Below are 16826 nucleotides of genomic sequence, written 5' to 3' on the forward strand. Positions count from 1 at the left end.
ATAGTGTCAGGGGGCACGGACTGCTGAAGAGACGGCCGGCAGCCATGAGCTATCACCGGGCAGGGGCCAGGGCATGACAGGGTACGTGGACCCTAGGCCAGGAAGTAGCTTCACGCGTCCTGGTAATTTACCCGACGGGGGTGAAAACTTCAAGTGTCATCCCCAACCCGCTCCAAAATCGGGGTACTAGCGCACCGATGGAATAGGACTTTTCCAATACAGTCCAAAGAAATCCACACGGGTGAGCGGGACCCGAAAAGTTTCAGACTTGAGGGTCCAAAGAAGAAAACACAGGTGCCAAGGACAGGGCCACAGACTAACCGCAACACCACGGACACGGACCCAAGCGTACTCCCTCCCAGCTGCAGTGGTGCTCAGAATTCTGGTTTACAAGCTGTCGGTGTGGTTATTTCTGGACTGAGTGAGTACACTGAGAAATCCTTCTTCTACCCCAACAGCACCCCCACATCACCATCACCGGGCTCCCGGGGCAAAAACCCTCTACCCACGGAGCGGTTAAAACATCTTGCTGCCATACCACCACCACCGGGCATCCCCAACAGCAGCGGTGGTACCCTCACTTACCACGCACCGTGGGTGGAGTCATGAACTTTCCTAATCCCATGTATATACTCCCCCACTCCTTTTTAATTCGAGTATCTGCACGGACCCCCCGGGTCCAGAGACCCCTCGAGCCACCGGATCCGAGCGGATCCGAGCGTCTCGGCTGCTGCTACAGGGGCGGTACATAATGAAGCATCATCAGTGACGTTCGTTTCAGTGGCTAATTTAGTCCTTGCTTTACTTTGCATTAGGCAGTGGAGCAGGTGAAGAGTTACACATATTTGGGGGTCCACTTAGACAATAAAGTAGATTGGAGGTGTCATTCAGAGAGGGTTTACAAGAAGGGGATGAGCAAACTGTACTTCTGTACTTCCTACAGAAAATAAGGTTGGTTAATGTGTGCAAAATGTTAAAAATGTTCTACAAGTCCATGGTGGTGTGGCGCCCTGGACTAGCCAGGTCTTCACAGATAACACACAAACACCCCCACCCCCACTAGACAGTGACACCAGCCAAACCAAAAACCCTTGTTGCCTCCCTTCAGTGTCTGATGTTCACACTAGGTGGGGCGGAGCCAATCGGTTGGCCCCACCCACCGAGGAGTTCACAGGCCTGGAGGCGGGAAAAGAACAGTTTAGTCCAGGAGGTGGAAGTGAGAGGAGTAAACTCTGGAGTGTCTGGGTTTGTGGCCCAGGCACTGACAGCAAGGTTGGCAGACAGTGGTGGCCGTCTGCAGGAGTGGTGAAGCAACGCGGAACCGTAGGACCGGGGTCGGGCGTTGGCCCGCCGGTACCGACCAGGGAGCGAAGTGAAGCCAGCACACACAGGCAGGGCCATCGGACCCCGACCAGGCTTGGAGCCGCCGACAATAGTCAAATCCGAGTGTGTCCAGAACCCCAGGGGTTTCCTAACAACCAAAGACCCGATAGAAGGCAACCGCCCACACCGTGAGGGTATACAGCTACTGCCTAAGGCTAGAGACCCAAGGGCCAGGGCCTGCATGCAAACGGGCTCCTCCGGCATCCATCCACCGGGGAGCGAACTACCATTGGGGATCCATAGTAGTCAACTAAGTACATCAAGGTGCAGGGAAAGACAGCCGCCATCACCTGTCCGGGGAGAGACACTGCAGTCGGCTGCGGGACCCGTCCATCCAGCCGTTTGGTTTACCGAGGACTTTATGCATCTCTTACTGAGTGAGTACACCCGTGCCATCCAGCACCGCACCGCGCTGTCCCTGCAACCCTGCACCTCACCAACCCAGCCTCCCCGTCACATCACCGGGCCCCGGGACCACCGACCCCTACCTACAGAGGGGGAAAACAACATCCCAGCTGCTCCCTACCATCGCTCCCGGGATCCCCGTCACCAGCAGCGGTGGTGCCCATCTTCACCACGACCCGTGGGTGGCGTCACAGACTAAATCCCCCAAACCAACCACCCTTTTCACTCACGGGCGAGGAGCGCCGCTCGAGTCCCCGGATCCGGCCCACCGCTAGAGCCACCGAGCAGCAGCAGACGCAGCAGCGCCGGACCCGAGCGTTAGCGAGCGCGCAGCAGCGGCGGCGTCCTCCCCGCCCGCGACAGTGGCAAGTGCCATCTTCTTCACAATCATATGCTAGGGAAGTAGCATGCGGGTGTCCAATCCTCTTAAGCTCAATAAGCTTATCACAAAGGTAAGCTCGACGATGTGCTGCCATCTTGACACTTTTGAGGAGGTAGTGGAGAAAATAATTCAGAACTGTAAGGTGCTCGCCGATCATGAACAATAATACACACCCTTTGTATGAGCTTTTCATGAGACAGAGGAGCACCTTCAGGAACCATCTATTTCTACTAGGTGTAAGAAGGAAAGATACCGAAAATCATTTATGCGGACTGTCATGGAAATGTACATCTACCTAAGTGTGAAATCCTCAAAGAAATTGTTGTTTTAATGGTTTTCCAATTGTGTATGACCTGTATGACCTGTCATGAATAAAAGAAATGTATGACATTACTCTGTCAATTCTACTCTTGTGTTGTAATAAGTTATTAAGTTTTTCATGTGTATGTTCTGCTGCTGTGATACATAGTGACACAGGTTGAAAAAATACCTAGGTGCATCTAGTTCAACGTACCTCCGCCAATTATACATTTTGTTACTAAATCTAATATAAAGCTGTATGTATGTATATGTGTGTGTGTGTCCGCTAAAGGAATCGGCACCGTCACATTTACAATCACGAAATTTTGCACAGATGCCTCATTTGACTCAGGGAACATCATAGACTATGTTTTAATGGGAAAATGTAACCCCGCAGTTTACAATTATTCGTCGAAAAACCTGCCTCCATTAAAGTCAATGGAGCTGGGAATGGATCTGCTATTATAGACTCCTATTATGGCCAGAGAAAGAAAAACACAGAGAGACCCACACAGATTGTACACACAGAAATAGACACACACAGAAAGAGACCTAGTAAAGAGACAGACACACAAAATGAGACACACATACACAGCTCTGCTTCTGTTTTGCTACAAGTCATTAACAGGAGCTTTGATTGGTTGCTATAGGCAACGAAGGACATTCTTAGCATAAGACAGCTTATGTGTCAGTTGATATGATTTCGGGGGAGAGACAGATAGAGAGAGATAGACAGACAGATAAATGTAGAAAGAAACAGAGATATATAGAGAGAGACAGACAGAGAGAGACAGAGGGAGATGGATAGAAAGAGACAGATAAAGGGACGACATAGAGAGAAATAGAGAGACAGACAGCTAGAAAAAGAGACAGAGAGAGATAGACAGGGAGAGAGACAGAGAAAGAGACAAAGACGGACAGAGAGAGACAAAGAGAAATAGGGACAAAGACAGACGGGGAGAGAGACAGAGACAGACAGACAGAGAGACGAATAGAGAGAAACAGGGAGACAGACAGAGAGACAGACAGACACAATAGGCAGACAGAGAGAGAGCGAGGCAGACAGGGATAGAGAGACAGAGTGATTGGCAGAGAGAGAGACAGACATATAGACAGACAGAGATAGAGAGGCAGACAGAGAGAGAGAAACAGGGTGAGAGGCAGAGAGACACAGACAGAGAGAAACAGAGAGACACAGTGAGAGAGTGATGGCTAGAGAGACAGAGAGAGACAGAAAGAGAGACAGAGAGAAACTTAGAGACAGACAGAGAGCTAGAGATAGACAGAGACAGACAGAGAGAAAGGTAGACAGAGAGAGAGACAGAGATAGACAGAGCGAGAGATGGATAGAGAGACAGAGAGATAGAGACAGATAGAGAGAGACAAACAAAGAGACAGAGAGAAACAGAGATACAGACAGAGATAGAGAGAGAGATAAAATGACAGACATATACAGAGAGAGAGAAATAGAGACAGACAGAAAGACACAGAGAAAGAGACAGACAAAGAGACAGACAGAGAACAACATATATAGACAGGCAGACAGGGAGAGAGATACAGACAGAGATACAGACAGACAGAGCAGAGAGAGCCAGCCAGAGAGGGAGACAGACAGGGAGACAAACAGAGAGGGAGAGAGTGGGAGAGTGGAAAAGAGACAGAGATACACTTAGTGACTATCCCAGACAACACCGGGTACTACAGCTAGTCATTTATAATCGACAATGTTGTGTACTATGGAAATCATCCAGCCCTTTTTAAAAGCTGTTATAATATCTGCCATTACTACATCTTGTGGTATGGCATTCCACAATCTGTCGAATGTCACAATCTGTTGAAATCACATTTCGTCCACTTACAGTGAATGTCCCATGATCCTTAGTATTATCTTTGGAACGAATAAGTCATGTGCCAGTTGAATACTACTATTTACCTCGGGATCAATTAAGTATATAGTATTCTATTATATCGTATTGTATGTGTTGGCTGTCAATTTCAAAGCATGCTCTCTTTGAGCTTCCAGTGCTGTGTTTCCTTTGAATGTCCTCGATGGCTCTAATAAGAAATAACGGGATGGTAAGAAAGCACACTGTCAGTGCACATTATAAGGGAGAGAACTAGGCGAGCAGGCAGAGCATAGACCAGCCAATGATACAGATGTCAGCTATGTGTGCTAGACTCCCAGAGGGCAAAACTTCCCTATCACCACCAGGAGGAAGACTTTCTATCTCCTCCTCCTCCTGCTCCTCCTACTTAATCCATACATACTAAACAGACGGCATGAAACTGGTGTGGGTAGTACCTTCTGTAGTGCAGGCAACAATCTCCTGTTCCTCCTCTGCCTCCTCAGAATCTCCCTACTCATTATCACCCAATCCGCACTGAGAAGATAGGATGGAACTGGGCTGAGTAGTTTCACCCTGTGAACTTTCTTCCTCCATTTCTACCTGGTTAGCATGCATAGTTTCCTCTTTAGTTGTAACTAGTATTCAACTTCTGCCTTCTGCTGCTCACAAAACCTTGCCAACACGTGCAATATTGAGTTCCAGCACATTAGCAGGTCAGTAACCAATTGGTGAACTGGCACTTGCAAGCACTGATGCACCAATGCCAGAGTGGCGGCAGCTAGAGCTGACTTGCTAAAATGGGCGCACACGCGGCATACTTTCACAAGCAGCTTAGGCAAATCTAGGTAGGTTTCAGAAGGAGCTGAACCACTAATTTAAGCACATGGGCCAGTCATGGTAAGTGTGTCAGCTTGTCAATGACCTGAAGAGAGTTGGGACCACAATCTCAAAGATTACCGTTAGTAACACACTACATAATCATGGATTAAAATGATGCAGGGCACTCATGGTACCCCTGCTCATGCCAGCACATATCCAGGCCATTTGAAGTTAGCCAGTGTACATCTGGATGATCCAGTGGAGGCGTGGGAGAAGGTTATGTGGTCAGATGAGACCAAAATAGAACTTTTTGGTATCAACTCCACTCACCATGTTTGGAGGGAAAAGAAAGATGAGTAACCTCAAGAACAGTGTTTCAACTCTGAAGCATGGGGGTGGAATCATAATACTCTGTTGGTGCTATTCTGCATAGGGCACAGGAGGAACGCACCGTATTGAAGGGAAGATGGATATAGTCACATATTGTGAGATGTTGGCCAACCACCTCCTTCCGTCAGTAAGAGCATTGAAGATGGGTCTTCCAGCATGACAATGACCTGAAACATACAGCCAGGGCAACTAAGTAGTAGCTCCATAAGAAGCATTTGAAGGTCCTCGAGTGACCTAGCCAGTCACCAAACTGAACCCAATAGAAAATATTTGGAGAAAGATGATACAGGTAAAATATATCTTGTACTGTGTTAGCCAGTAGAAATAAAAAGATTGTATAAAAGAACTGAGAGGGCTCAATGGTTGATACCTTTCAATGGCTAACTGAAAAGATGGTAATAATAGCAAGCTTTTGAGACTACTTAGGTCTCTTCATCAGGCTCGGTATAATACAAAATCTGAAGAATCACATATTTATACACAACAGGACATAGAATGGAGCAGTAAATAAGACAAGTTACGTGAAGCAGATCTATCACTATGGCAAGAGGACAAACTCTTGTGGCCATAAATATTGTAACAGTTCATAGATAAGCAGTGTGAAAGTTTTATTGACCTCTGATTGTGGTCTGGTCCGGGCTGTGATGCCCTCAGATGGTCTGAGGAGCACCTTTCTTAATTGATGTAAAAAGACATAAATAAATGTGAACATTCATTCCTGCTCTGAATGTGCCAAACGTCATCATAAGTTTGTATTCCCAAACCCTTCTGTCTCTCTGGGACTTGACATTTCCTTTCATTACCAGCAATTTCATGTCCATGATGCTATGGTCTCGGTTACAAAAATGTTTGGCCACAGGTAGAGCTATCCTTTTTTCTCTAATTATGTGGTAGTGAGAATTCATCCTTGTCCTGAGCTGTTGTCCTATCACTCCAACATACAGACCCCCAGTTGGACATTTGGTACATATAATTAAGTACATACACCACATTAGTTGTGGTGCAGCTGAAGGTACCTTGGATCTTGTAGTCCTGATGTGATCTGGGAATCTTTATCCTGTCCGTTGTCAATATAAATGGACAGGTCTTACATTTTTTTCTGGTTGCAGGGAAATGTACCTGTTGTTGTTGGAGAGGACAGGCAGCTTCTGACAATGATGCTTCTTAGATTTGGGGGCTGCCTAAAACACAGAAGTGGAGAGTCTGGAAAAATAGATTTAATCGGGAATCTTTTTGTAGTAATGGTTGTAGTTTCCGTGCAGCTCCTCTTAACACCTCCAGATTTGGATTGTAGGTGATTACAAGAGGGACACGGTTGTTTTCTTCTTTAGTTTTATAATGTAGGAGATGGTTTCTTGATATTCCGGTGGCTCTTGTAATCTGGTTTTCAATTGTTCTTGGGTGGTAGCCTTGATTTAAAAAGGTCTTTCTAAGGCCCTCAAGGTGATTGTCTCTATTGGTAGTGTTGGAACATATCCGATTGTACCTGATGGCCTAACTGTACACTATAGAGTTTTTTATGTGTTTTGGATGAAAACTGTCCCATTTCAGGTATGTTGGACGGTCAATTGGCTTCTTGTAAAGGGATGTCTCTGTTTCATTGTTCCGTATTAATGGTGGTGTCCAAAAAGTTGATTTCAGTGCAGGAGTAGTTGAGTGTTAGGTTGATGGTGGGATGAAACTGATTAAAGTGTTCATGGAAGGTCTTCAGCTGCTCCTCAGACTCTGTCCAGATGATTAAAATATCGTCAATGTAACGGTAGTAGGCCAGAGGCCTGATAGGAGAAGAGGATAAAAAGTCACTTTAACGCTTGGCCATGAAAAGATTTGCATATTGTGGTGCTATTTTGCTTCCCATTGCAGTCCCAGTCTCCTGTAGATATATGTTATTGTCAAATGCAAAGAAATTATGGGTGAGGATGAATTTTGTAAGTTTCACCACAGAATTGGCATCAGTTCCTGTATTTTCCAGGAAGACTTTGCAGGCATTTAATCCATCCTGGTGTGGAATATTTGAGTACTAAGATTCCACATCCATGGTGGCAAGGTTGGTTCCCTCTGGAAGAGGACCTATTACTGATAGTTTTTTCAATAGGTCAGTAGTGTCCTGGATGTAACTGGTTGTATCCCTTACCAAGGTTTTAAGGATACCCTCTACCCATCCAAAGACTTGTTCAGTGAGGGTGCCCACACATGAAATGATGGGTCTTCCTGGAAATCTGAAACTAAATGTCGCCCAGTGACAGCCCAGAAAAGATTTAGAGAAGATCTGTATGGAGGAGTGGGCCAAAATCCCTGCTGCAGTGTGTTCAAACTTGGTCAAGAACTACATGAAATGTCTGACCTCTTTAATTGCAAACAAAGGTTTCTGTAGTACATATACTGCTGTTTTTTCTTTTGTATCAAATACTTATTTCATGCAATAAAATGCAAATTAATTATTTAAAAATCATACAATGGAATTTTCTATATTTTATTTTGGATTCTGTCTGTCACAGTTGAAGGGTACCTATGATAAAAATCACAGACCTCTCCATTCTTTGTAGGTGGAAATACTTGCAAAATCAGCAGTGTATGAAATAGTTATTTTTCCCACCGTATATAGCTTGTTAAATTCGAACCTTTATTTTTAATGTTCAGGTTTAGTGCACAATGTCTATATGGGAATATTACATAACAATGTGTTTTGACTAGTGATGAGCTAGCATTAAATTGCGTGACTGCTAGTTACTCGAATTGAGTGGGTCCAATGCTCGGACCCACTCAATTTGAATACCAAAGAGGGATTTTCAAACCCGAATGGTAAAGTAAAATCAGTAGGTACAGACTTTCTCACGAGCTCAAGAATTTTTGTGCCTGCCACTGACCAAGAGTGACCTACAGAGCATCGTTCTGAGAACATTCGCAGATTGAAACTCCATAGGAATCGATGAGCATCGTGGGATATTACATCATTGGATTGCTTCAGAATTTCGAGGATTTCTTTTTAATTAATAAACTGGTGAGCGAGGAAGTGTGTGGGAGTGTTTCTTTAGATAAACTATTTGTTTCCTGTGTTTGTATTTTAACTCTACACTTGCGGGATTAGTAATTGGAGTGTCTGATAGATGCCTATAAATTACTAGCCCCTGGTTTTGATGCCAGCTGTCAATTCACAGCTGACATCAACCCTAAAAGTAATACCCCAATTACCACTTTACCAGGGCAATTGGGAAGAGCCAAGCAAAGCATCAGAATTAGCACATCTAATGGATTTGCTACTTCTGAGGTGGCTGCGGACTGCTATTTTTTGGCTCGGAGGGGCAAAATATTGATGGGCTTTTCTAGCCTGATAATACCAGCCCCCAGCAGTCTGCTTTACATTGGTGGTTATCAAAAATAGAGTGGAGCCCAAGCCATTTTTAAATTATTTTTTTAAATAATTTTAAAAATGGTGTGGGATTCCCTCTATTTTTGATAACTCGCCAAGGTAAAACAGACAGGTGAGGGTTGCAGCTCGCAGCTGTCGTACTTGGCTGGTTATCAAAAATTGGCGGGATCAAACATCCTTTTTTTTATTTATTCCGTATCCAGATTTAGTTGCAGGGCAATTGCCCCCATTTTGCTTCTTTTTGCAGTCCCCTACCCCTTACTATAAGCATTTTACAGAAATGTTACAGCACAGAAATTCGAATCCTTATTGACTTATATGGAGTTCGGTGTCTGGCTGAACACAGTAAACCTGCTCACAGGTCCGCTTATCCTTAGAAACAAATATAATGAATGGCTATGGGGAACTCAAGCAATTTTCTGGCAAACCTCCCAAAGAGGGCTAGGAGGGGGCAAAAAATAGCTAAAATGGATAGAAACAGCAAGGGGAAGACATCTTGATGCATCTCTGGCTCCAAGGTTGCTGCTGGGAAGTTGAAAATTAAATAATTTTCAAAAGGTTTGGGGTCCCTTCATTTTTAATGGAAACAGCATGGGCAAGACTTCTGGATACATTTCTGGATCCCAGGTTTCTGCTGGGAAGTAAAAAATTCAATAATTAAAGAAAAAAAAAGCATGGGGTCCTCCCATTTTTGACAACGAGCCAAGATGAAGCAGACCGGTCTATTTAACCTTGGTTGGTTATCAAAAATAAAGGGGACCATAAGAATAATTTAAAAAATGTCGTGGACCCCCCCCCCATTTTTGATAACCAGTCAAGAGAGCCATAGATCTGACTGTTCACCCAGTATGCCATCAGGGAAATGTAGCACACCTGGCCACATGCATTGGTCAGGGCATGGGTGATGTTTTGGGACATGTGCTTGTGTAAGGTGGGGACACTGAGAAAAATAATAACGGCTGGGGAACGAGTATCGAGTAACGGACATCACCATCCATCAGGTTGCGGAAAGCCTAAAGTGGGCTTTACACGCTGCGACATCGCTAGCATTTGCTGGCGATGACGAGCGCGATAGCACCCGCCCCCGTTGTACGGCCGATATGTAGTGATTGCTGCCGTAGTGAACATTATCGCTACGGCAGCGTCAGACGCACATACCTGCTCTGCAACGTCGCTCTGGCCAGCGAACCGCCTCCTTTCTAAGGGGGCGGTTCGTGCAGCGTCACAGCGACGTCACATGGCAGGCGTCCAATAGAAGAGGAGGGGCGGAGATGAGCGGGACGTAACATCCCACCCACCTCCTTCCTTCCGCATTGCCGGTGGAGGCAGGTAAGGAGATGTTCGTCGCTCCTGCAGTGTCACACACAGCGATGTGTGGTGCCGCAGGAACGAGGAACAACATCGCTAATGAGCAGAAAAGGTTTTTTTGTTTCAGGACGACCTCTCCGCGGCAACAATTTTGACTGCTTTTGCAATCGTTTAAGGTCGCTCATAAGTGTCACACACTGCGATCTCGTTAATGAAGACGGATGTGCGTCACAAACACCGTGACCCCGACGATAATTCATTAATGATATTGTAGCGTGTAAAGCCTACTTTAGTGTCCACAAGCCTTAACAGCAACATTTCCCTGGCAAGCAGTCTGCAAATGTTGGTATTTATTGTTTTGGCCTGTGGATAGGTAGTTGTGTATTTCTGCTTGCGTTCCAAGGCCTGGGGTAGAGACAACTGGATGCTGCGCTGAGACAATGGACGTTGTTGCTGATGGTGTTTGCGACTGTGCAAAGACATGTTCTCGGCGGGAGAAATCGAAGGCTGCATCCTAGACCTGGGATTGACCAGCACAAAGCACAGAGAAAGAGGCAGTGGGGTAATCCGCAGACAATGATATTTGGCCCAGGCATTGCGGTGCTGTGGATCCCTCATCTTCTGTGCTGCTGTCCTCGCTCTGCATGCCACTTAGCCAGGTTGAGTTAGTGACTTCATCTTTCACCACCTCATCTTTCACTTCTGCACTCCTCCTGACTTGTTAACATAATATGACTTGTTGCCAACTGTGTCTCATCATCATCCACCTCTTGAGACAGGATTTAACGTTCCCCACCATCATATTCTTCTGACCCTGGCTACTCAAATATTTGGGCATCACTACATAAAATCTCCTCATGTACCTCTTGAAACGTGCACGATGAGAGGCCAGAAGAATCCATAATGGAAAGTAAAGTGCTCCTCGGAATATTCAAGTGTGGGGTCACTTGTATCATGAGACTCACCATGGTTGGAGGTCAAAGGATCAGGGAGAGGATTATGTGGTCCTGGGCCTTGACTAGTAAAGGTCCAGTCACACTAAGCAACTTACCAGCGATCCCAACAACGATAGGGATCACTGGTAAGTTGCTAGGAGGTTGCTGGTGAGATGTCACACTGCGACGCTCCAGCGATCCCACCAGCAACCTGACCTGGCAGGGATCGCTGGAGCGTCGCTACACGAGTTGCTGGTGAGCTCACCAGCAACCAGTGACCAGCCCCCAGCGCCGCGTGGAAAATGCTGCGCTTGGTAACTAAGGTAAATATCGGGTAACCAACCCGATATTTACCTTGGTTACCAGTGCACGGAGCTACACGTGCAGAGAGCAGGGAGCAGCGCACACTGAGCGCTGGCTCCCTGCTCTCCTAGTTGCAGCACACATCGGGTTAATTACCCGATGTATGCTGCAGCTAAATGTGCACAGAGCAGGGAGCAGCGCACAATGCTTAGCGCTGGCTCCCTGCTCTCCTAGCTACAGCACATCGGGTTAATTAACCCGATGTGTCCTGCAGCTACATGTGCACAGAGCAGGAGCCGGCACTGACAGTGAGAGCGACGGAGGCTGGTAACAAAGGTAAATATCGGGTAACCAAGGACAGGGCTTCTTGGTTACCCGATGTTTACATTGGTTACCAGCCTCCGCAGAAGCCGGCTCCTGCTGCCTGCACATTTAGTTGTTGCTGTCTCGCTGTCACACACAGCGATCTGTGCTTCACAGCAGGACAGCAACAACTAAAAAATGGCCCAGGACATTCAGCAACAACCAACGACCTCACAGCAGGGGCCAGGTTGTTGCTGGATGTCACACACAGCAACATCGCTAGCAACGTCACAAAAGTTGTTCGTTAGCAGCGATGTTGCTAGCGATGTTGCTTAGTGTGACGGGGCCTTAAGACTGGACCATGTGGAAGAGATGCTGGTACTGGTAAACAGACTGGAAGCATTATCTGACATTAAGCCATTAAGCCGTTAACCTGCTCGAACTGTTGTAGCTTCAACAATGGTATCCCACATCCCCTCCAAAATGAGACAGGAAGCTAGGTCTAGATGTTAAGTGTGTTTGGTGCGCTCCCGCAGAAACCCCAGTTTGCCCAGTCTCTTTGATGCACCAACATTAATGGAACGTCAATGTTTATGTCCCTTACCGCAGGCCTTGCACATATTAAATTATGTACACAACTAAGAGTGGTATTATTAGAGAGTAGAAACGATTTTCTAGGTAGCAGCAGTAAGGTTTCTAAGGTTTGAATCCCTGCCTACAAGCCTCTAATACTCCTACTTCAGTAGCTTGCCCTATAATAAATGCAGCTAAGAGTGGTACTATTAGTGAATAGAATAGATTTGAATTAGCTCTTGAAAGTAGGGCTGAGCAGATCCAAACTGTAAAAGTCCGTATCCGTGCAGTTTCAAAGGTTTCAGGGTGCCAGATCCAGTAGTCCGGGTGCACGATCTGGATCTGGCACTGGGGAAAATAATTAAAAAATAAAGAAAAACATAAATAAAACAGTGTTTCATACTTACCGAGACTTGGTGTCATGGCGGCACACTACTTCCGGATCGTGCATTCACTTCCTGTACTGTGCATCGTATACACAGAGCTTTCCGTGTTTTCCCCACCCACTGGCAGTCCTCTCATCTGTGATTGGTTGCAGGCAGACACACCCACAGCCTGTGACAGTATCTGCCTGCCGTGCAGTCATCGCGGCTCAGTCATTGTCTGCACAGCCAGCGGTCGTGCTCTATGTCCACTGGCTGTGTTATGTAGCAGAGCTGTAGTGGCGTGGGACCTTGTGTGGATTACTTTGGACCTGCAGGGTGATGGGGGTTAATAAAGAGGTAAAGGAGGGTGTGTGTTTTGTACTTTATTCCAAATAAAGGATTTTTCTTTGTGTCTGTGTCGCGGGCGGGGAGGGCGCTGCGCTCACCCACTTCTCGGGTCCGGCTGCTGCTGCTGCTCGCTCGGTCGGTGGCTCGAGCGGTGGGCCGGATCCCGGGGACTCGAGCGGTGCTCCTCGCCCGTGAGTGAAAGGGGTGGTTTGGTTTAGGGATATTGTCCGTGACGCCACCCACGGTTTGTGGTGAGGTTGGGACACCACCGCTGCTCTGTACGGGGATCCCGGGAGCATTGACAGGGAGCAGCTGGGATGTTTTCTCCCCTCCGGGGCCCGGTGGTGGAGGTCGGAAGGTGGGTTGCGGGGCCTGGCCAGGTGCAGGGTCGCGGGGCAACACAGTGCCAGACGGCACGGTGGTACTTACTCAGCCAGTAACGCACACGGAGTCTCTGGTAAAACAAACGGCTGGATGGACGAGTCCCACAGACGGCTGCGACGGTCACTCCCGGTAGGTTGGCGGTAACTGTCTCTCCCTGCACCGGTATTATGTTCTTGGCCCCGATGGCTTCCCACCGGTAACCCGCTCCCCAGCGGTTGGTTGGCTAAGGGAGCCCCTGTTTGCCCGCAGGCTCTGGCCCTGGGAGCTCTAGCTCTGGCGGTAGCTTTCTCTCCCTCACAGTTTGGACGGTTGCCTTCAGTCGGGTCTTTACTGCTGGGAAACCCCGGAGGTTCCCGTCGCTGACGGATTTGACCAGTTTAACGGCGACTCCTAGCCTGGTCGGGGTCCATAGGCCCTGCCGGATGGTCCTGGCTTCTCTTCGCTCCCCGATCCGGTACCGGCGGGCCACCGCCCGTCCCCGGTCCTTACGGTTGTGCGTCAATCGGCCTCTCCTGCAGACGGTCACCACCGTCTGTCAACCTTGCTGTTAGGTGCCCGGGCCACGTACCCGGACACGGCCAGTCAGTTCCTCCACTACCACTTCCCTGACTCTCACTCTCTACACTCCAAACTGATCTGCTTTCCTTTTCCCGCCTCCAGGACTGTGAACTGCTCGGTGGGAGGAGCCAACTGCCTGGCCCCACCCCACCTGGTGTGGACATCAGCCCCTGGAGGGAGGCAACAAGGATTTGTGTGTGCGGCTGATGTGCCTAACCGGGGTGTGGGGTGTGTTGTTGCAGTACGTGTGACGTCCTGGCTTGTCCAGGGCACCACATCTGTGTTTATTTACCTTCATTTACAGGTTAGAGTGATGCAGGTATCTCAAAGACGCCTGTGCCATCACTAACCTAGGGTTTAGTAGCAGCTGTGTGCTGCTATTAACCTGTTATTATACCAATAGCCACATCTCCAGGGCAATCGAGAAGAGCCAGTATTGCACCGGGATTGTCACATCTAATAGATGCGGCAATAACGGGCGGCTGCGGGCTAAGACTACCAGGCCCCTGCCGGCATTATCTTGGCTGCGTATCAAAATTAGGGGGGACCGCAAGTCATTTTTTTTTTATTATTTATTTAAATAATAAAAAAAAGCTGCATCACTGGCACAGCCGCGGAGACTTCTGACAGGAACGTGCAAGTGTTTCTAGGTACATGCACGCTCATGCTCAGAGAGCGGCAGGCTGTGCTAGTCTGACAGCGCATCACTGGCACAGCCACACACTTCTGACAGGAGCGTGCATGTGTTTCTGTGTACATGCACGCTCATGTTCAGAGAGCGCAGGCTGTGCTGGCTAATGTCATGTCAGACTTGTACGAGTCTGAGAGCTCAGTACTGGCACAGCTGCGCACACTTCTGACAGGAGCGTAAATGTGTTTCTCTGTTCATGAACGCTCATGTTCAGAGAGCGCAGGCTGTGCCGGCTGATGTCATGCCAGAATTGTACGAGTCTGAAAGCGCATCACCGGTACAGCCGCGCACACTTCTGATAGGAATGTGCATGTGTTTCTGAAACACATGCACATTCACCATATTGACCCGCAGACACTTGCACTGCTTTCCCCGCCCACCGGCCATCCTGCTGCCTGTAATTGGTTGTAGTCAGCTGACACGCTGACACTCAGGGTGGGGGTGCATCTAGCTGCAACCAATTACACGCACCAGTGGGTGGGCAAAAGAATGAATATTGAATTGTTGGCTCTGGAAGGGAAAAGCGTGACCCGGAAGGAGTTTGCTGCCATAACACAGCCTTGGGTGAGTAGACGGTGCACGCTCCTACCCCCCTAACCCTTCCACAAACGTTTTTAATCTCCGGATTTTGGTCCCCAAAGACTTGTATGGGCACCGGAATCTGGTGCGGATCCGGATTTTTTTTTCAATCCGGCAGGGATCCGCCGATCCTGGATTTTCATGAATTCGATCAACTCTACTTGGAACGTCTTTTGGGTTAATGTAGTAGCAGCAAGCTCTACAATGCTAGAATCCCTGCTTATATGCCACTAATACACTGTCCCTTCTCCAGCAGCTCGTCCTACACTAAATGCAGCTAAGAATGGTAGTATTAAAGAACAGAATAGATTTTTTAGGTAGCAGCAACACAGTCTATAAGCTTAGAATTTCCTGCCTACAGGCCTCTAATACACTATCCCTACTCCAGCAGCTAGCCGTGCACTAAACGTAGATTCAATTATTAGAGACTCGAATAGATAGAATAGAATAGATTTCAATTAGCCCTGAAAAGGACTGTTGGTTTACTGTTGCACCAGCAGGTAGTCACACTATAACACACTGTCCCTTCCCAGCAGAATCTCTCCCTAGTCCTTACACTATTTCTAGGTACAGTGCAGCAAGCATGGCATCAATGGGTCTTATACATACCCGATGCAGCTATGCAGCTGACCAATCACAGTAATGCCAGTAACCAACATGTCTACAGCATTACCATGATTGGTGGGCAATCCCCGCATGTTTAGTGGCTGATAAAAAGCTGTGAAACATGCGGGACAGGGACTCTAGCATGGCGCCCGAGCACCCGAATACCCTATCAAGCATCGAACAGTGCCGAGCACATTCGCACATCACTAATAATAGTACATAAGAGGTTTACTGCAGATAATGTGCAATCAAATGAATGATTTAGATACATTGTATGTCTTTATGTACATATTCTAATGAAATGTAACAAGAATGTCCATTTCAGTGCAATTTGCTGGAACTTGCATTATTAAATTAATAAAACTGTGTGCACATGGAGAAAGTGTTGGTTGCCATAGTTTCATAACCATCCATCTGTTATAATACAGCGCAAATGTCAGCTGCGTAAAAAGCAATCCCCTATCTTAATGAATTAATTTTATTAGATGTTAGGCTCTTAAACGATATTTCTTACCAGTTACATATTGCAGCGACATGAAGACATTGTACATGACACTAGATTAAGTATGTTCGGAAGGAATGAATAACGGTGTTTTAAACATATTCAGGCACATATTATTCAGGCTGGAAATGGACCATACAATAATTCTAAATTTAAAGTGCAGAAATAAGTTAAGTTTCTGTCAAAGGTTGACTGTTGTGTGAATTATGTTCACTTACATAGCACGGTGTAACATCTGTACTCCCCAGCAGGTGTGTATACTGATGCACACATATAGTGAAGCCATAAACACCCTGGGAAAATAGGCTCGGCAGAGATCTCAATAACTATTGCATTCCTAAAGATATTAATCACCATATCCACTTAGAGCTGTCAAGAGCCTTGTCCAACCCCCAAACTAGCAGACTCGCCTAGTAAATGCAACTGCATTATGTACGCCGATATAAGAAATGAACACATCTTAGGGTCTGCGCTC

Source organism: Anomaloglossus baeobatrachus, chromosome 4, assembly GCF_048569485.1.
Source record: "Anomaloglossus baeobatrachus isolate aAnoBae1 chromosome 4, aAnoBae1.hap1, whole genome shotgun sequence".
Classification (NCBI taxonomy): Eukaryota; Metazoa; Chordata; class Amphibia; order Anura; family Aromobatidae; genus Anomaloglossus; species Anomaloglossus baeobatrachus.